The sequence below is a fragment of the Heloderma suspectum genome, chromosome 5, assembly GCF_057233095.1.
Source record: "Heloderma suspectum isolate Gila_16-S chromosome 5, 16-S_ref, whole genome shotgun sequence".
NCBI classification, from domain to species: Eukaryota; Metazoa; Chordata; class Lepidosauria; order Squamata; family Helodermatidae; genus Heloderma; species Heloderma suspectum.
Window position 1 is genome coordinate 55009736 of NC_139462.1, and position 20921 is coordinate 55030656.

At 42.9% G+C, this 20921-nt stretch overlaps 1 long non-coding RNA gene across 1 annotated transcript in view; it reads left to right on the forward strand.

Annotated features, from left to right (window-relative positions):
* The window catches only part of LOC146343895 (uncharacterized), a 50139-nt gene extending 33214 nt beyond the window's left edge, over positions 1 to 16925 (forward strand). Inside the window, exons 2-3 of the long non-coding RNA XR_014792571.1 lie at positions 13199 to 13322; positions 16041 to 16925. This is a non-coding gene — a long non-coding RNA (uncharacterized LOC146343895). The remainder of the gene's footprint in view (positions 1 to 13198; positions 13323 to 16040) is intronic.
* The last annotated feature ends 3996 nt before the right edge of the window (positions 16926 to 20921 follow it).

Below are 20921 nucleotides of genomic sequence, written 5' to 3' on the forward strand. Positions count from 1 at the left end.
GGCTTGTGACTCCTGTGGCGGCTAGGACGGGCAAAAACAGGAAAGTAGGGATGGTGTGCATGCAGAGGCACCTTATGGTGACAGGTGATGCCTGAGGCCCCCCGAACGGGTTGTGCGGCTCGGCGGGGGGATAAGGGTTGCCTGGGAGAACAACCCTACTCACTCACCCAGGTGTTTCGCAGCACCGGGTTGGGGGTGACACCGGAAGGTCTACCTCCCCCAGAAGGGGCAGTCCGGAGGGATGGCGAGATCACCGCCACCCCTCAGGCTGGGTGTGTTTTCGCCCAAGAAGTGCCAGCTAGCCGCTGACACAGTTAGATGCCCGTCCTAGTTACCCCTTTGCAGCTATTTCAATAAATGTGGCCCAATTTTCAACCCAAGCTTGTTGTCTGCGTCTTCTTTAACCCATCTCCGCTCGCAATGTTGTGAGCTTGCTGTCTGATCACTGTGAATGCGTCTGAGATTTTGGACAAAAGAGAGTTAGTGGACAGAATGACCGGTTAAAGTCCATTAATGCTCAGTGAATGGGAGTGACAGAGCAAAGAGGCAGGAAGTTGTGGGGAAGCAGGAGAATAACTGAAGGAACAAGTTCTGGGTTGGCTGGTGCAAATGTGCACAACTTGTTGTGCCCCCCCACACACACACATATTACATACATGAAGGGTGCGATCAAGGGGCAGTGTGCTGTGCTGCTGGGCCCATTTTGAAGATTGCACAGGTTCCCCAGCCCAGCTCCCAATATCTCTGTGTTAGGCATGAGTGTCTGCAGGCGGAAATTTATTTTATTTACTACATTCCTATAGCATTCAATAGCCAAAGTTCTCTGGGCAATTCACAAAAGTTAAACTTCCAAATACTACATAATACAATATCAATCAAACCTTAAATGTTCAAGACAAAATAGAACCAAAGTTCTACCTAAAAATAGAGTGACACTTTTAAAAACAAATTTGAAGGACTAAAAAACCTGGAAAACAACAAGACCACAATGCCAGCCAGTGGTCAGTGTGGTGTAGTGGCAAGAGTGTTGGACTGGGAGCTGGGAGATCCGGGTTCTAGTCTCTATTCAGCCATGGAAGGTCACTGGATGACTTTAAGCCAGTCACAGACTCTCAGCCCAAACTACCTCGCAGGGTTGTTGTTATGAGGATAAAATGGAGAGGAGGAGGAGTATTATGTAAGCTGCCCTGAGTTCCTTGGAGAAAAAAAATGTCAGGATATAAATGCCTTAAAAAAAAAAAAGCCAGGCAGCACGTTCTGGGGAGAGAATTACACAACTGGGGTGCTACCAATGAAAAAGCCCTCTCCTTAGTAGCTACCCACCTCATCTCATTTGGTGGGGACACCCAGAGGAGGACATCTGAAGATGATCTTAAGATGATGAAATCCTATGTGTATAAATATATTTGCTAGAACCCTGTTACTGCACGTAGGCTTTCCCCATGCAAAAATCCATGCCTGATGTGTGGACATCAGAGGTGAGGTGTGGAAAGCCATACAACCTCAGGAGCATGACCAGCTGCATGTCAGCCTCCCTGACCCTTGATCATGTGGAGCTCCCTGCACATGTATAATGCATGAAGGGGTTATTGACTTCCATGACTGTAGAGCAGACTTCTCCAGCCTAGTACCTTCCAGATGTCTTCGACAACAACTCCCATTTTCCAAGACCATTGGTCATGCTAGCTCAGGCTGATGGGAGTCATAGTCCAAAACATATGGAGGGTGTCAGATTGGGAAAGGCTGCTGTACACCATTATGTTGTAGGTGTAAAGCGAATGTTGACAACATAATGTCTACTTTGCAAAAGAAATTGTAGGCACAGAGGGGGCAATCTGGATTGGGCCAATAGCAAGGGGAGGTTTAAATACCCCCTCTCTGAATTGGGGGCCCTGCACTTACTGCAGAGTTGAAAAAACAAACATATACAGCTGCATTCAAAATTATTCAACCCGCATCGCAAATCGTAAATTGTCAAAATTTACAGACTTTCAGCTGTTTGCAATGAACCAATCAAGCAAAAGCAATTGAAATAGCTCAACATAACGAATGCTTCAAGTGTTTTCCCCAAATTCAACTGAAAATGCAACTTATAATGACTTCTCCAGTCTCAAAATTATTCAACCCCTTCATGGCAAGCATCTTTAGTACTTAGTAGAGCACCCTTTTGCTGTTATGACCTGCTGCAAACGAGATGCATAGCCAGACACCAGCTTCTGGCAGCATTCCTGAGGAATCTTAGCCCATTCCTCATGAGCAATGGCCTCCAGTTCAGTAATTCTTGGGTTTGTGTGCTGCAATCACCTTCTTCAAATCCCACCAGAGATTTTCTATGGGGTTCAAGTCAGGTGACTGTGATGGCCACTGTAGAATCTTCCAGGACTTCTTCTGCAACCAAGCCTTGGTGGAATGTGAGGTATGCTTGGGATCATTGCCCTGTTGGAAGGTCAATGAACAGAATCCCAAAACTTCTGTGGCTTATGTACAGTCAGGGCCAGAAATATTGGAACAAGGATAACTGTTTTGGCAGTTGGCCTCTCTGTACACCACCACATTGAAGTTGGAAGGAAACACACCCAGATGGGAGCAAAGTCAGGACTTTCAGCTGTAATTCAAGGTGTTTGCCAAAAGTGGGGCACTAACCATTCAGGAAGGACAGCCAGTGTATACCCCCCTCCATTGTTGGTGGCTCATAAGTAATGGAACAAACCAACATCATGTCAAACTTAAGGATCGCCTTTAATACCTGGATGAAAATCCTTTGCAGTCAATGACTGCCTGATGTCTGGAACCCATGGACATGACCAAATTCTGAGTTTCCTCCCTCAAGATGCTTTGCCAGGCCTTCACTGCAGCTGCCTTCAGCTGCTGCTTGTTTGTGGGTCTTTCTGCCTTCAGTCTTGTCTTCAGTAAGTGAAAAGCATGCTCTGTTGGGTTGAGATCAGGTGACTGACTTGGCCATTGAAGAACATCCCGCTTCTTTGCCTTGAGAAACTCTGGGGTAGCTTTTGCTGTATGTTTTGGGTCATTATCCATTTGCAAGATGAAGCGGTGTCCTATCAGTTTGGCAGCATTTGGCTGAATCTGAGCAGAAAGTATAGCCCTATACACTTCAGAATTCATCCTGCTGCTTTTATCAGCAGTCAGATCATCAATAAACACCAGTGACCCAGTTCCATTGGCAGCCATACAAGCCCATGCCATAACACTGCCTCTACCATTTTTGACAGATGATGTGGTATGCTTTGGATCATGAGCTGTTCCTTTCCTTCTCCATACTTTTCTCTTCCCATCATTCTGGTACAAGTTAATCTTGGTCTCATCTGTCCAAAGAATCTTATTCCAGAACTGGGCAGGCTTTTTTAGGTGTTTGCTGGCAGAAGCTAATCTGGCCTGTCTGTTCTTGAGCGTTACCAGTGGTTTGCACCTTGTTGTGAAGCTTCTGTATTTATTTTACATTCATAAAGCCATCTCCTGACTGTAGATGTTGACAATGACATGCCAACCTCTGCAAGAGCGTTCTTGACCTAGCTAGATGTTGTGAAAGAGTTTCTCTTCACCATGAGCAGAATTCTGCTGTCATCCACTTTAGTTGTCTTTCATGGTCTTCCAGGCCTTTTGCTGTTGCTGAGCTTGCCAGTTAATTCCTTCTTTTTCAGGATGTTCCAAACTGTTGAATTGGCCACTCCCACTGTTTTTGCTATCTCTCTGATGGGTTCATTTTGTTTCCTCAGCCTAATGATGGCCTTCTTCACTCGCATGGACTCCTCTTTGGACCTCACGTTGGGAGTTCCAGTGAACAGCTACCAAATGCAAATGTAACACTCAGAACCACCTCCAGGCTTTTTATCTGCTTGATTGGTCATAGGGTACCCAGGAAACTGGCCATGCAGCTGCTTGTCAGCCATTCGTTCCATTACTTATGAGCCACCAATGATGGGGCCATGTGTATGCCACTGGCTGTCCTTCCTGAATGGTTAGTGCCCCACTTTTGTCAACCCCCTTGAATTACAGCTGAAAGTCCTGACTTCACTCCCATCTGGGTGTGTTTCCTTTCAACTTCAATGTGGTGGTGTACAGAGGCCAACTGCCAAAATAGTTATCCTTGTTCCAATATTTCTGGCCCTGACTGTATATGATTTTGAACATATTGGAGCTGACATTTCTTGTGCTTTTGGGTCAGTAGTAGTGGTGTACGTCTTGGAGTTCTGGCATGGAAACCTTCTGCGTTTAGTACGTGCTATACTGTGCTCACTGAAACCTCAGTGCCTGTTGCCACCAAGTCTTGCTGCAGGTCTTTTGCAGTCACTTGAGGGTTTTTCTCAGCCTTCCTTCTCAGAAATCTGGTTGCAGCCGTTGATAGCTTCCTTTTTCTGACCCATCCAGGTAGTGTAACCACTGTTCCTTTAACTTTGAACTTGTGAACTATGCTTCCAACGGTGTCTCTAGGATCATTCAGTGCCTTCGCTATCTTTTTGTATCCTGTTCCTTGTTTGTGAAGGGCGATGCTCTCTTCTCTTAACTTTTTGGACCATTCTTTTGACATAGCCATATTTCTCACATGCAGTCAACCGTGACACTCAACAAACCCCTAGCCAGTTCAGGTATGTCATGTGTTCCAGCTCAAGCACACCTGGTTCAACTAATGAAGCCCTTGATTAGTTGTATCAGTTGTGCTTGAGATAATACCTGTTTTGCATATTTGTGCTGTTGTGAGGGATTCTATTCAGGAGGTTTAATAATTTTGAGACTGGAGAAATCATTATAAGTTGCATTTTCAGTTGAATTTGGGGAAACCACTTGAAGCATTTGTTGTGTTGAGCTATTTCAATTGCTTTTGTTTGATTTGTTCATTGCAAACAGCTGAAAGTCTGTAAATTTTGACAATAGACCTGATTTGCAATTCGGGTTGAATAATTTTGATTGCAACTGTAGCTGCTAGCTTTGTCTTTAAACTAAAGTAATGTCTGTTTTGGCTCTCTCTTTCTCTGTGTAATTGATTGCACTTTGCTCCTTTGACATAAGGAGGAAGAGGAAGGGTATGTAAGTGGAAGTCACCTGAATGAGGCCACCATTGCATTCAGTATGAGCAATCTACAGCTATATCTAAAGTCCAGCTTGAAAAATCAATGTCCTCAACAAGATTCCCAATTTAAGTTGATTGTGCAACAATTCGGCACATTATCAGAATGTCACAACATTCAGAAATAGGTCATCAAGCAAAAAGAGAAGCTAGCATTTAAAAAGTCAGCTTTTTACCTGCACTAATTCCAAATCAAATAAAAGGGAGCTTGCTCATCACTCGATGAAGTAAGACAAAGATTCATAGGTCTAGCTATCCTGGCAAAAATCCATGGATGGATTTTGAATGTTCTGGTCAAAGTCCAGCAAGGAACTTTAAGTACTCCTAAAGCATTTTACTTGGGAGTATCTGTTGTTAGGTGATGACAAATGACTTGAAAAGCAACTTGTCATGTCATGTTACAAATTGGTTTTGGAAAACTATCCATTGCATTGTGGAACATAATGAATAGAATCGGCTCTTGCATGTAAGTGTAGTGAACATGTAATGTCAGTGCACAGGAAGTTGAAAGTATCTGTAGAAAGAGACAGATTTCATGCATTCCCAATTGGCATTACTCTGTTGCTCAAATGCTTGTGAATAGAAAAAAGCCACCTGACTTTTCATTAAAGCACTGTCAGTTCTTTTGTACTGGTGGAAAACATATCTACTTCTCTAATCCACAGTAGGAGGAAAGTCACTGTGAATTGAAAAGGAGATCTGGGATTTCATTGAAGAGATCGTGAGAGAAAGATCCTGCTGCTCCGAAAGACTTACATCTGAGTCCTTATTTGGGATGCCATTTAAAATACTGGAGGATGATCTATTAAGAAGACCTCCTGCTTTTTAATCTGATAAGAAAGTAAAGGCTGAAGTAATCTATGACATTTAGTGCCCATTTTTATGAAAGTTTTTAATTAGATTCTTGGCATGTTAATTTGATCACTTTACAGATTACGATATAGATTACACTCCTACCATGTGTACTGTATATGTACCTGAAACTCTCGATAATTCTCTATGCATTTGATGTAGTGCTTATGCCAAAATAGGGATGCATGGCTGGCTGGGGCATGCTGGGAGTTATAGGACTTTTTTCTGTCTAAACATGCATAGGATTTCACCCCACGTATGTTAGTCTTTAAAGTGCCACAAGACCCTTGTTTTTATAGATTAGTGCTCCCCATAATTACTTGAGCCTGCTTTTATTTTTAAACGGGGTTTTCCAAAGCTTGTTCTGAAGAAAATGGTACAATCCCATGCCATGTTTTCAACAGGTTGTCTTGAAAACAGTCACATCCTTATCTGGGCATACAGAAGAGGGTATGACCTGACTGTCATGTATACGTCGAAATTGTCTGTCTTTCACTTTCTGTGTCAAGAGAGTTTTGGCAGGAACATAATATTCTCTTCAAAATCAGTTTGTTCCATAGAATCCCCCTCCAACACACACACACACACACACACACACACACACACTACTCCATTTTTCTGATTCACTCCTTTCCAAAGAGTTTCAGCCCTCTGGATTGATTAGATCCTAATTCTTTTGGTGCACTGTCAGCTTATCCCCATCAGAGTAACTATTAGGCTTTTGATTTTGTTCCTCTCCTGAAATGTTGTTTCCCTTTCTGTGTTTCATGTTTACTCTTTGTGATTTCCACCTATTTTGCCTGAAGCTGTCTTCTGACAATACGTTGCCACTTGCCACCAATCTCTGTGGATTTGTTCTTTGCCTGCCCAAGTAATTTATTTATTCATTCACTTCCTGCTTCCTGTTATCACAACTGTGTGACTTGGTGCATACGATTTTTCATTTGGCTTTAAATCTTTAATATATTATTAACAGTTTGAAATTGTGTAGCAGTGTGTGTGTTTTCTTGGTATCTCTTCTTTCAACAATATTTTCACTACTGCTATGTGTTTTAAAGCACTCCACACACTCTGTGTGCGTGCAGACGCACATATAGCGTGAGTTAGTTAGTGCCATGTATGCATATAATGGCTGCAGCTATGAATAAGAAGAGAGGAGAAAGAAAGGTTGTTTGTGTTCCTTTCTTGGCAGCTAAATGGCATATTTAAAGTAGGTGCCAGAATAAATAAAAATCACTCATTGAATTCCTATCCTATTCTTGTATTTTCATTATAAGAAAAAATAAATAGCCTTCCAGTCTGCAGAAGACTTCAAAATTAGGTCTTTGCATGTGACAGAAATGCTATGCCATGATGTATCCCTAAACTCCAAAAATAAACTGAGAATCATATTTAACCAAAGATGGGTTTTCTGTTGTTTTTCATTAGTTTTCCCATGTGAGAATAGCAAAATAAAAGGAGACATAAGAAACTAAGCAGCAGAGGTATCACATCAGTCCTATATTTGGGGCGGGGGTGTTGCTCCATGCCAAAATTGTAATATGTTGAAAGTACTTGATCTGACATGGGCAAAATGTTGAAGACATGCTATTTAATTAGATTTCCCTTGGAAACATGCAGAGATTGAATTGCTTTGACTTCTTGCTATGGCAGACACAAGCTGCTTTATCTACCCTATCACTTTTCCTAACACATTCAGATTTTACACATTGTATGCCTTCCTGTTAGAAAGCTTTGAGTGGCCAGTCATGTGAGCCTCTATTAGGACTGGGGTAGGACGTAGGACAATCTTGAAGAGAACAGACACTGTGTAGATGGGTGAATCCTGGAATTCTGGAGAAATAGAAGCCTTTTGGCCTTAAGAGAAAGAGGCCATCTGAGACCACTTCAGTTCACAGAGGTTCACTCACAAAACCAAACAACTATACTTAAGAAACCTACTATTCATAGTAAAATAAAATAAAATAAACTTATGTTATTTTTTATAGCATGAAAGAGAATATTTACATAGTCCTTTTCTGCTGGCTGTATAGCTTACAATGGCAGAAAGCAAGCATGCAACGAAGCAAAGCAAACCATAAAAAACCCTGATGTTCAACCCAATTAGACAAGGCATTAAATGTATCTTTGCATTTAACATGTACCTTCTTTTTAAAATGCAAATGGAATTAGCTGGGGGACTGATAGTTATTGGGACTGTAGCACGTATAGAGGGAGAAATTAACCTGTTACAGGGTCTGGACTACCATTGGAAAGTCTTATCCACAAAGAGAACAGATGACCACTAAATGTGTTGCCTCTTTGTTTTGTGTAGCTTGCTAAGGACCCATGGACCCATCTGGATTCCTTTCAGATTACTTAAAGCAAATAGAGCTTTTGTGCAAGGCACTGTGCCAAGTAACAACCAAAGAGTTAACTAAAAGGATAGAGGCAGTGTTTAATGGCATGTGCCTCAGAAACACTTAGGCCTCTATCATTGCGGAAATGGCCCTGTACAGCTGCCATTTTGTGCAACATTAAATATATGGAAATTATGGAGCCCCCATCTTGTGTATAAAAGGCTGGTCGCAGTGAGGAGTGGGTGGCTGTGGGACACTCCCGGACTGCTCGCCAAGCCCCCCAGTCCTCTTCTATGAATCCTTTTAGTCCAGTGCTCTGGATTTCTCTCACCAGTCAGTGACAGCCTCAGGTGCTGGGAGGGAACAGCCAAGTTTCCACCATGCTGGAAGTTTCAGAACTGCAGCCACCAGTTGGCCTGGCCTGGCCTGGCCTGGCCTGGCCTGGCCTCCAAATGTCCTAGTTCAGTTTCATCCCCTCTTGCTGCCACCATCCTGTGTGGCTGAGATAAGCCCTTTTAATCATCCTTGGCTGTAGGCTCCCTCCCTTCTGGTCTTTGCTGGCAGCTGTGCCTATTTATTAGCGGGCTCAGCTGCATGACAGCTGCCCCATTCATACAGTTGTGGTATCTACATGCATATCACAACTACATAGGAAAACACAAAGGAAGTGGATCCCACACAGGTCAGTATATATATGTATGTGAATGGGACCCTTAATGACACATGGCATACAAGGACAATCTGGCTTCACTTATTTTCCATAGGATGACACACTGGTGCATGACTCCATAATATTCTGACTTTCTTTGTGCTGAATTTTGTATTGAATTAAAGATAGGAGCCACTCATGGCCACGATAGTGTCCCTGGACATTCTTCTTCTTCTTTTTTAAAGTATAGGTGCAAACAAAGTTGCTGAAATAGAATCCAGAAATTATCGAGAATTAGCAATGCATGCTCAGAAATCTTCACTGCAGAATGAGAAACAGTTTAGACACAACCCTCAACTTCAATCTAGTAACTGATTTTTTTCCCCATGTCTCCCAGTCATTGAGTCAGGAGGAATAAAAAACTGCATGTACCCAAGTTCCTGTCAGCAATGCAGAAACAGTTTAGAAGCATCCCTCAGCTTTAGCCTTCACACTACTTATCCATCTCCCCTCCCCTTTGCTACCTAGTAGGTTTGGAAAACTATGGTGAAGGAGAGGAAGAGGGAAATAGGCAGGTGAGAGGACTGAGCCTGCCCCACCTGCACCTCCTTATTAATTTTATCATGAACCACTTGCTCCAAGCCACAGACTGAATGCTGGTCCCAAGAAATATAGGGCAGCTGAGGTCCTTCAAAATGATGCAGAAACTCAAACTGAAACCTTTTAACAAAATGTGGCAGCTGCCCTGTTTGGGTACTGCCTCAAAAACTGGGCCTAAACCTCTAACCTAATTGTGCTGTGGCCCTTTGGGAGCTGGCCCCTGTGGGAGAAGTTTCCTGCCTGCTTGGTTGTCTCTGTTCCCCTTAAAAACCCTCCCTCTAGGGCCCCCAGAAAATGGCTGGGGGCCTCCACAAATTGAGCACTATTGCCTGAACTGACACAGACTCCTGGCATATTGTCCTGGGGGCTGACTCCCAACAGAGGAAACAGTGTTGAACCACCTGCCCCATGGACCCACGGGAAGCCACAGAAGGGGCGGTCGAAATAAGATATGCCTACTACAAGCCCTGTCCCCTGTAACTGGCTGGAGTCATGAACTGAAGTCACAACTCAGACTCCTTCACTTCAAATCACTGTTCAATGCAGCTTTTACCCTGAAGTATTCATCACAACCCAGCCATGCCAGTCCGAGATATTCTGTACAGCATTTATAGATGATATCCAGATAATATCCCAAAGGGGTAGACATGGCTCCATACAGAACCATGGCATCCTTTGCAGAAGCATAAGGATCTGGGACTGTCACCTGAGCTTCAGGAACTGAAGTGGCAGTAGCAACCTGCATCACTGAAGGAGAAGCAGAAGTTCCTGTGGGTAACCCAGCCATGGAATCAGATTCTGCTACTGGGGAAACCGGACCTCTGACCCCAGGGGTGCTAATTGGTGACTGCAACACTGGGTGATAGGCAGACAAAAGAGAACTATGCTGTGAACTCTCTGCTCCAACCAGCTCTTCTGAGCCAAATGGCCTGGAGAACAGCCAAGCATGACCTGACCCCATGGAGGAGATCCCCAAGGCCCAAATAACAGCCAGCTTAGCCAATCCCATGGTTGCATTTATTGATATTCACTTGGCACTTGCTGAGATGTGGGTTGGGAGTACACCTGTTCTGGGGCCTGCAGCATGGTCACCAACCCAGTTGTGGGAGCTGCACCTGTCCTGACATTGTCTGCTTCCAAAGATGCCTGGACTGGACTCTGACCCTCCTCCTGCCTGCCCCTTGTCTGCTGTGTTGCCTTGGAACATTGTTGCTGTGACTTGGACTGTTGAGACCTTGCCTTTTGACTGATACCTGTTTGTGCTGACCACCTCAGAACTCTTGGACCCTTGAACCTGCAACTGCTAGACTCAAACTCTGGAAACACGACAACCAGATTAAAGTTAAAGCTGAAAATAAGGGAGCGGTACACATTATGATTGCTGTAGGAATCACTGGGTTACACCTAGGTTTTGTTTATTTGTTTCCAGCAAATACTTAACATTTGCATACACCCATCCAAGCATCTGAGGACCTTGGCCTAATCAGATTTCCCAGATGCAAGTTTTAAATGCTGATTGTGCAGGATTTCAGATGACATGGAAGCCTTTGAATGTACTTGCAAAGCCTTTCTCTGTGGAGAGATTTATGCTGTATGTGTGGATGTCACAGGGTGGGGCTAGTTGGCATGAGTAATGTTGGGGTGTGCTAGTGTAATGGCCCCAGGCCTGTAACCAAGTCACCTATAGTTTTAGGGGGGCCTAGAGATCCATAATGCTTTGGTTTGGTTCATTATTAAGTGCAATTTCCTTGCTAGTGGGCCTCTGAGCTTGTGAGATAAGTCAAAGGTCGATATCGCCACCTCAGCACATTCAATGCTAACGAGCTACTGTTTATCTTATCAGGGCCTAGGATGTGCCGGAAAAGTGAGACTCTGTTTATGCTAAGCTACAGGTGTCTGTGCTAGGGATGGCGGAGAATTTCTCCCCGAAACTTCGGGGGGCCGAGCGCCAACGTGTTCGGCCCCCCGAACAAGTTTCGGGGAGAAATTCTCCGCACCCCCCCGCCCCCCGCACCCCCCCCCCTGGGACGGGACCTACATTTGGCGAATGTCCCTCTTGGCGGCGGGTCCGGCCGGCGGTTCGTCGGGTCTTCGTCCGGGGCGGGAGCGGCAGCCGGTCTTTCGACTGGCTGCCGCCGCCGCCATTCCAATAAAAGAAAAAAAAACGCCCCCGTGATAGGCTACGTGACGATTAATGTAGCCTATCACGGCTAGATTTGCAAAGTCAGCCATGATAGGCTACGTAAATCGTCACATAGCCTATCACGGGTGACTTAAAAAAAAAAAGCGCGTACGGATAATGGGGGCCCCCATAGGGAGCCGCCATTCCCGTTCCTTATTTGGTCGCTTTAGTCTACGTAAAGATTTCATAGACTACAGCGAAAATAAGGGCAACGCTATTTGCGTTGCCCTTATTTTCACTGTAGTCTACGTAAAGATTTACGTAGACTACAGCGACCAAATAAGGAACGGGAATGGCGGCTCCCTATGGGGGCCGCCATTTGCGTACGCGCTTTTTTTTTTTTTTTTAAGTCACCGGTGATAGGCTACGTGACGATTTACGTAGCCTATCATGGCTGACTTTGCAAATCTAGCCGTGATAGGCTACGTTAATCGTCACATAGCCTATCACGGGGGCGTTTTTTTTTTTTAACTTTTAATTTCGCGGCCGGGCGAGGCGAGGCGCCTCATCCCCGGCCTGAATTTCAGCCGGGCGAGGCGGGAAGCCTCCCCCCCAGCCTGAATTTCGGCTGGGCGAGGCGGGAAGCCTCCACCCCCGGGCTGAACTTTGCGGGGGGAGCAGCGAAGCGCCTCCCCCCCACCGCGAAAAGCTGCAAGACCAGGTAAGTGACTTTCGTGCACCCCTAGTCTGTGCTGGGAAAGTTTTGATTGTTTTCCTTCTGAACAAGTACTGATAGTCTGTGCTGGGAAAGTTGCAGATAAATGCTAATTAACGTTTACTGCTGTTATGCTGCCTCATTCTAACATGCATGGTACAAAACCCATTGTACCCCTTGGCTCTGTGTTCAGAGAAGCTGTCTGATCCAACCATTGGGTACGCTGGTGTGCTGTAAGTACTCAATGAAGTCTCCTTGTAAGTAGGGATGTCAGAGAATTCCACCACAGATCTTGGTGAGGCCGAATGCCAGTGCATGCAGCCCACCGAAATCTGTGGCGGAACGAAGCCCCCACCCCCCCCAACCCATGAAAGGCGCGCGAAATGGAGCACTTACCTGCTGCCGTCTGCACTGACTTGCAAATGGCGGCTGCCCTGTGGCCGCCATTCGCTTCTTCATCACAGCTAACACAGGGACGCCTTTTGCATCCCTGCGGAGGCTGTGATAAGCTACGTAAGTATTTACGTAGCCTAACATGGCAAGCAAAAAAAAATACAAGCCGCTTACGCAAATGGTGGCGGCTACGGCGGCCGCCATGTGCGTTCCCTTTTTTTCACTGTTTTAACCTATCTAAATATTTACGTAAGTTATTATGGTGAAAAAAAGGAACGCAAATAGTGCCCACTACACTATTTGCGTTCCTCTTTTTTTCGCCGTAATAACTTATGTAAATATTTACGTAAGTTAAAACAGCAAAAAAAAGGGAACGCAAATGGCGGCCGCCATAACTGCTGCCATTTGTGTATGCGGTGTTTTTTTGTTTTCTGTTTACCTGCAGGCTGCCCAGTGGCCGGATGTCCGAGGATGTCCGTGAATCTCCGCGGAGCGGAGCTGGCCGGATTGGGATTTCGTGGGGAGGTGCAGAGTGCCTTCCCCCCACCACGAATCACCCCATCAAAAAGGTAAGTGACTTTCGTACATCCCTACTTGTAAGCAAACCTGGATCTGGCTTATCAGTATCTCGGCACCTCCAAACCTTGGCCGGGGCATACAGCTAGTCAGCATGACCCCACTTTCCCTTCACACATTCACTAACACATGAGGGATACTTCTGAAGAGGGCTATGGTTGTGCTTAGGGATGTTGGAGAAATCCGTAACAGATTCAGATGAACAGATTTCTGTGAACCTGACCTGTGGATTCCACAGCAGGGTGGCTTTTTCTGAATCACATGGATTCTGCGTTTTTCACTTTTGTGGGAGATTTGTGCTAATTTGCATTAGCACTGCTGAAAGTTAATGCTAATGGGAATTAGAGCAAGATGAATGAAATTCGTGTGTGTGTGTGTATGTGTGTGTATATGTGTGTGTGTGTGTGTGTGTGTGTATATATATATATATATATATATATATATATATATATATATATTTCAATGAGTGGATGACGGAATGAAAAAGGACTAACAATCCATGACACACAGAATGGGTTTAACAAAATCCATACATCCCTAGTTGTGCTTGATTCACTTTTACACAGACATACTTTGTTTTCATTACTCTGACAATGTAAAATGGAAACCCCAAACAAAACAGGAAAACAGGGGACAGCAGTTACTCATGTCTCTCTTATCTTTTTGGTCAGCTATCCTAGTGCTAGCAGCCCTGTCATATGCTTATTCCAATTGCCTCATTAACCAAAGCTGCCTTGGCAATATGTTCACTGTGCTCACCCTTTCCCATGATGTCCAGCCAAAATGAGCAGGGGCTAAGATGCAAAGGAGAAAACTGCAAGAAGGGCAACCAGGGGTTAACACTGAAGGGCTACTTGGAGAATGATGTGGGAGCAAAGCCCAGTTAATCAGGCCCAATATTTTCATTGAGCCCAACACTTTTAATCAAGTAATTGGGTCAATAAATCGCTGTGACATGGCAGTCTTACAAAAAAGTAATGGCAAAGAGAAGGGTGGGTGCAACAGTTTAACTCCCATTGATTAAGAGTCAGTGGCATAATTAAGCATATTCTTTAGAATCTTTCCGATGCAAAATTTGACAAGTTTTGAGTATAATTCTGCAAAAATTATGCACTTTTTAACTCCACTAATTTCAGTAGAAGAGAGTTAAGCATTAAGCTCAGCAACTTTGATTGGACTATGTCCCAAACATGTACATTGACAGAAGTATTCAGACAATGTAGTAAACTTATACTGAAGAAGTCCTGACACTGCTCATTAGTGAACTGACATAGTATAGATCACACTATACTAACCTCGTACAGAAATTTGAGTGAGCCGATAGCACACTGAAAGAATCAGAAGTATTTAAGTTTGAATTTGCCTTTGACATCATATTTAACACTGTTCCATTGCAAAAAGACTAATGATTTAGATACTTCTGAAAATAATTTTAAAGATTTCATTTGGGAAATAATTTCATTTGGGAAACAGAGATTCACACTATTTTTAGGTTGTTGTTGTTGTTTAAGAACCCCCTATTATTCTATTAAAGATGGGCGAGAATTTCATTTAACTTTTGATAAGAACTTACCCAAATTTACAAAGTTCTCCCCATTCTGGACAAAAAGAATTTGAGATTAAAAAAAAGAAGAAGAATGTGAGAGAAACCAAAACTGACAGATGCCTCCATCCAGGCCCAGGGCTTTGAGTGCTCTGCTTTTAGAAGTCTGGGTTTGAATTTCTGTGCATTTAACTATGTTAGTACATAATTGGGGTTGCCACCTCTATTTTTCTGAGAGGCTCCCCATCTTTAACAGCTATATGGCAGGCACATCATGGTCCTCTACATGTAATATTATCTATACCTGATGCTGTATCTGGGAGATGCAGATGGGCAGGAATGTCATTTAAGTTTATTTTTTTATAAGAATTAAAATTGGCAAAAGGCATATTTGGGAGAGAAAGAACTTGGTAAAAAAAAATCAAATGTGAAAGAAAGAGAAACTGACAGATCCACCCACCCCTATATTCTATTGTAGTAACCTATCTTTCCTTCTGTATGCTTACAAAAACCACAATACACGGTACCATGGAGCTAAATAAATCAATTATCACACATTTTTATAATTATTATTAATAACTTCCATTCTCAGAAAATGTGTATTTATTATTTTATTTAAAACTAACAATGATAAAAACATGAACACAATAACATAGCAATAAAAACAAAAATAAAAGCCAACAGTAAAACTAGCCGCAACAGCAACAACAGCAATAACAGCAGTCATATAAGAGAAGGCCACGGTAAAGTAATATATTTTCAAGGCATTCTTCAAAGCCTGCAATGATGGAGCATGGCAGACCTCCGATGGCAACTTGTTCCAAACTGCAGTGGTCCTATAGGGCGATGATCATGAAATATATAACTGCAGCTCCATTTCTGTGGTTTTATATTTTGATGGTGAAATACAAAAGTAAATTGCCCAGTGGTAACAAAGCATGCTTTGGGGCATTAGGCTTCTTGCGCCAGTGCAATAGGATTTCAGTTTACTTGGGTCAAGCAGTGAGATGCAGCCCTCTTCAAAGGCCATAGAAATTGAAGCCCATGCTGCACCATTGCTACCGAAATGGTACTATATACATAGGACTGTTGACGAGTGGTTGTGATTTGCCCTTGGTAATAGAACTATCGAATCCTTTCAATGTGCTTATCTTTGACCCCTATGCAGATCCAAGCAAAGCATCACATGGGTATCAAGAGTCAACTGATTCAACTATCACTTTGACAATTCTGTTATTCATCAACAAGAAAAGAAAAGCCTCCATCAGGAAAAGCACTTGCCAAAAAAATTGCTAAAGCAGAAAGATGCAGAACATTATAATCCTAATTGTTAGCTGCTTGAGGAAATCCTGAACAAGAGACAGCTGTGCACAATAATTTCATTTGATTGGCTGATTTATCCTGCTGTGCTTCCAAAGTATAGTTGATGTTGGAGGATGATTCACAAGCCAGGTGGAGTTCATTATGAAAAATATGAACAACCCAGCCTTTGGTGACATAGACTAGGTCTTAGGCTGATATAAAACTTCACTGTTCAGTCTTATAGTTGGACCTTATAAAATATTTTGGGAATTTGGGCTTTTTCTCTCAGAGTTGTAAAATCTCTAGCAAGTGTAAAAAGGCCTGGGAAAATGTGTTTTTAATGGAACTGTTGGGAAAGGATGAAATACTGGTAGTGTCTACATGAATATAAAGCTTGGTTATATCATTTGGGTTTTGTGCTCAGTAGTAATAAGTAGACTTTCCCTAACATTACAATGCAGTGTTAGAGTCTACATGCATGCACCATGAATTCTAGAGCAATCTGAAGATATCTCCAGGCTGTTCTAAGCCCTGTCCTGCACATGTCTGTTTGGAAGCCACTGGCATGGTGTTCAGTCAGTTATGTCACGAACCATATACAACACTTGAGTTACACAAATAACTCTGTTTCTGGTCTGTGTCACTTTTACATGTGTTCGCCCATAAGCCTGTTCCATTCTGTTTCTTCATTAATACATTATTATTATTATTATTAATTTAAAATTAACATCTATTAAAAATCACCATGTTCAAAATTTGTATTTTAAAATTATTTGCTCTCAAAATATGCATTCCTAACCACCACCACCCAAAACATACGTTTTCAAATGTCTTTTGATGTGGTTTTTGAACCAACAACTGTATTAGAATCATCAGGGAAGTATGAAAGCCAGTTGATAACTAACTAGTCTGGGAAGTGCAGATCTGAATTTTGGTATAATAATAACAACAACAACAACATTTTTGAAGTTTTTAAAATAGGGATGGTGCTGAACTGAAGCAATTATTGGCCAGATGCTGTTGTCTAAATGTAATAAACAGTTGGACTATGGCCAGCAGGGGAAGAATTAATATCATAGGCATAGATTATGTTGCAAAATGTTAAAATGTGATTTTTCACAGGCAAGCATAAAAGAGATTGCTTGTAAATGTGGGCTGTGGTTCAATTGCAAGCAAATAAATTTAGCTTTACATCAAATGACTCAAGAGGAGAGATTTTAGCTAAGAATAAATAGGTGGAGTATAACTTTAACAACAAAACACGTTAAGAAATAATTTAAGTATCGGCTGTTCTGTTCTTTGGGAAAAAAAAGACTATTATGGCATGGGGCACAATGATTTTTGATGAATGAGTTGAGAATCCCACTGGAGCAAAATCAATCTCAGCTAGGGGCCTTGTGCTATTGATCTACCTAAAGTATTATATTACTAATTTGAAAGGCTTAGGATCCAGGGAGGGGGAAACCACCTCCATATTCTTCAGCAAGATGATTTTGTTGCAAATTAAAAAATAGGCAATTCTACATTTTTGGATGAGTTTCTAACACTATAATTGAAAGTTTATTTCAAGAACCAAATCTAGTTTTTTTCCCCCCCAACTCATTTAACAATAATCTTTGCTGCTAGAATTTTATGAATGCAAGAGAGGGCTTGTATACAGTTGTAGCTCAGAGGCTGGGTCATAGACGAGAAAGCCTCCTGATTGAACACTGACTCTGCCACGATCTTTCCAACCATGGTCCTATAAACATAAGAACATAAGAAGAGCCCTGCTGCATCAGACCAAGGGTCCATCTAGTCCAACATTCTGTTGACACAGTGGCCAACCAGCTGTCGACCAGGAACCCAGTCCACCTTAGGAAACACAAAAGCCCAGTTTGCATACCACAACAACAATCCAGGCTTTTGTTTTGTGTTTTAAGCTGCATTGTTGTGAATGAAGCAGGAGTGAGCTTGCTGGTTCCTGCCACGTGCCACCTGATTTCTCCCAGTGGGGCTAAACAATCAGGACTCAGTCTGTTCCTCTTCAACAGCCTTCCCCAACCTGGGCCTCTCCAGATGTTTTGGCCTACAACTCTCATCAATCCTGACCACTGGAAGTGCTGGCTGGAGCTGATGGGAGTTGTAGATTGGAACCTCTGGACAGACCCAGGTTGGGTAATGCTGCTCTACACTGTAGCCTACCAGACATATTCTGGTAGGCTACATATATGGCATCACTGCAGTCAATGTTCCCTGAGTTTGTACCCTGTTTTATTGTTTTAGATTTTTAATTGGTATTAGCTAGCTTAATGATTTAATACATTGTTAGATATTTAAATTATTTATTGTTTTACACTGTTTACATTGAATTTGTCTGTATGCCCCCCTGAGATCCTAATGATATAGGGTGGTATACAAATGTTGTAAATAAAATACAATACATACATACATACATACATACATTTGTTGTTTATTCAGTCAGTTGCTTCCGACTCTTGGTAACTTCATGGACCAGCCCACTACAGAGCTTCCTGTCGGCCGTCGCCACCCCCAGCTCCCCCAAGGTCGAGCCCATCAGCTCCAGAATATCATCCATCCATCTTGCCCTTGGTCGGCCCCTCTTCCTTTTGCCTTCCACTTTCCCTAGCATCACCATCTTCTCCAGGGTATCCTGTCTTCTCATGATGTGGCCAAAGTACTTCAGTTTTGCCTTTAATATCATTCCCTCAAGTGAGCAGTCTGGCTTTATTTCCTGGAGTATGGACTTGTTTGATCTTCTTGCAGTCCAAGGCACTCTCAGAATTTTCCTCCAGCACCACAGTTCAAAAGCATCTATCTTCCTTCGCTCAGCATTCCTTATGGTCTAGCTCTCGCAGCCATAGGTTACTACGGGGAATACCATTGCTTTAACTATGCGGACCTTTGTTGTCAGTGTGAGCAGTGTCACTGCTCTTCACTATTTTATCAAGATTTGTCATTGCTGTCCTCCCAAGAAGTAAACATCTTCTGATTTTCTGGCTGCAGTCAGCATCTGCAGTAATCTTTGCGCCTAGAAAGATAAAGTCTGTCACTGCCTCCACGTTTTCTCCCTCTATTTGCCAGTTATCAATCAAGCTGGTTGCCATAATCTTGGGGTTTTTTTTGAGGTTGAACTGCAACCTAGCTTTTGCACTTTCTTCTTTCACCTTCGTCATGAGGTTCCTCAGCGCCTCCTCGCTTTCAGCCATCAAAGTGGTATCATCTGCATATCGGAGATTGTTAATGTTTCTTCCAGTGATTTTAACTCCAGCCTTGGCTTCATCAAGCCCAGCACATCGCCTGATGTGTTCTGCGTACAGGTTGAATAGGTAGGGTGAGAGTATACAACCCTGCCGTACTCCTTTCCCAATCTTAAACCAGTTCGTTGATCCGTGGTCTGTTCTTAGTGTTGCTACTTGGTCGTTATACAGATCAGGAGGCAGACAAGATGACTTGGTATCCCCATCCCACCAAGAACTTGCCACCATTTGTTATGATCCACACAGTCAAAGGCTTTAGAATAGTCAATAAAACAGATATAGATGTTTTTCTGAAACTCCCTGGCTTTCTCCATTATCCAGCGGATATTGGCAATTTGGTCTCTAGTTCCTCTGCCTTTTCTTAACCCAGCTTGTACATCTGGCAATTCTCATTCCATGAATTGCTGGAGTCTACCTTGCAAGATCTTGAGCATGACCTTACTGGCATGTGAAATAAGTGCCCCTGTTCGATAGTTTGAACATTCTTTGGTGCTTCCCTTTTTTGGTATGGGGATATAAGTTGATTGTTTCCAATCTGTTGGCCATTCTTGTGTTTTCCAAATTTGCTGGCATATGGCATGCATCACCTTGACAGCATCATCTTGCAAGATTTTAAACAGTTCCGCTGGGATACCGTCATCTCCTGCTGCCTTGTTATTAGCAATGCTTCTTAAGGCCCATTCAACCTCACTTTTCAGGATGTCTGGCTCTAGCTCACTGACCACACCGTCAAATCTATCCCCAATATTATTATCCTTCCTATACAGATCTTCCGTATATTCTCGCCACCTTTTCTTGATCTCGTTTGCTTCTGTTAGGTCCTTGCCATCTTTGTTTTTGATCATACCCATTTTTGCCTGGACTTTACCTCCGATGTTTCTAATTTTCTGGAAGAAGTCTCTTGTCCTTCCTATTCTATTATCTTCTTCCGCTTCTGCGCATTGCTTGTTTAAAAATAATTCCTTGTCTCTTCTGGCTAACCTCTGGAATTGTGCATGTAATTGGGCATATCTCCCCCTATCACTGTTGCCTTTTGCTTTCCTTCTTTCTTGGGCTGCTTCCAGTATGGCAGACAGCCATCTTGCCTTCTTGTTTTTCTTTTTCTTTGGGACGTTTTTTGTTGCCTCCTCCTGAACAATGTCGCAAACTTCTGTCCATAGTTCTTCCGGGATCATATCTACTAAATCTAGTCCCTTACATCTATTCTTCACCTCCACTGCATATTCATGAGGAATATTAGTGAGCTCATATCTAACTGATCTGTGGGTGTTCCCTATTCTCTTTAGTCTGATTCTAAATTGTACATACATACATACATACATGCTGAAATATTCCCACCACCTCTCACCAGTAAATAACGTTAATGTGGCTCTGTAACACTTGAGATGCTTGAGAGGTTCGGTGATCGCTTGTGGGTTTTCATCTGTCAAGTGTAACATCATGGTTAGAGGTCATGAACAACACTGGTAGTTCCCTGACCAGGCTCT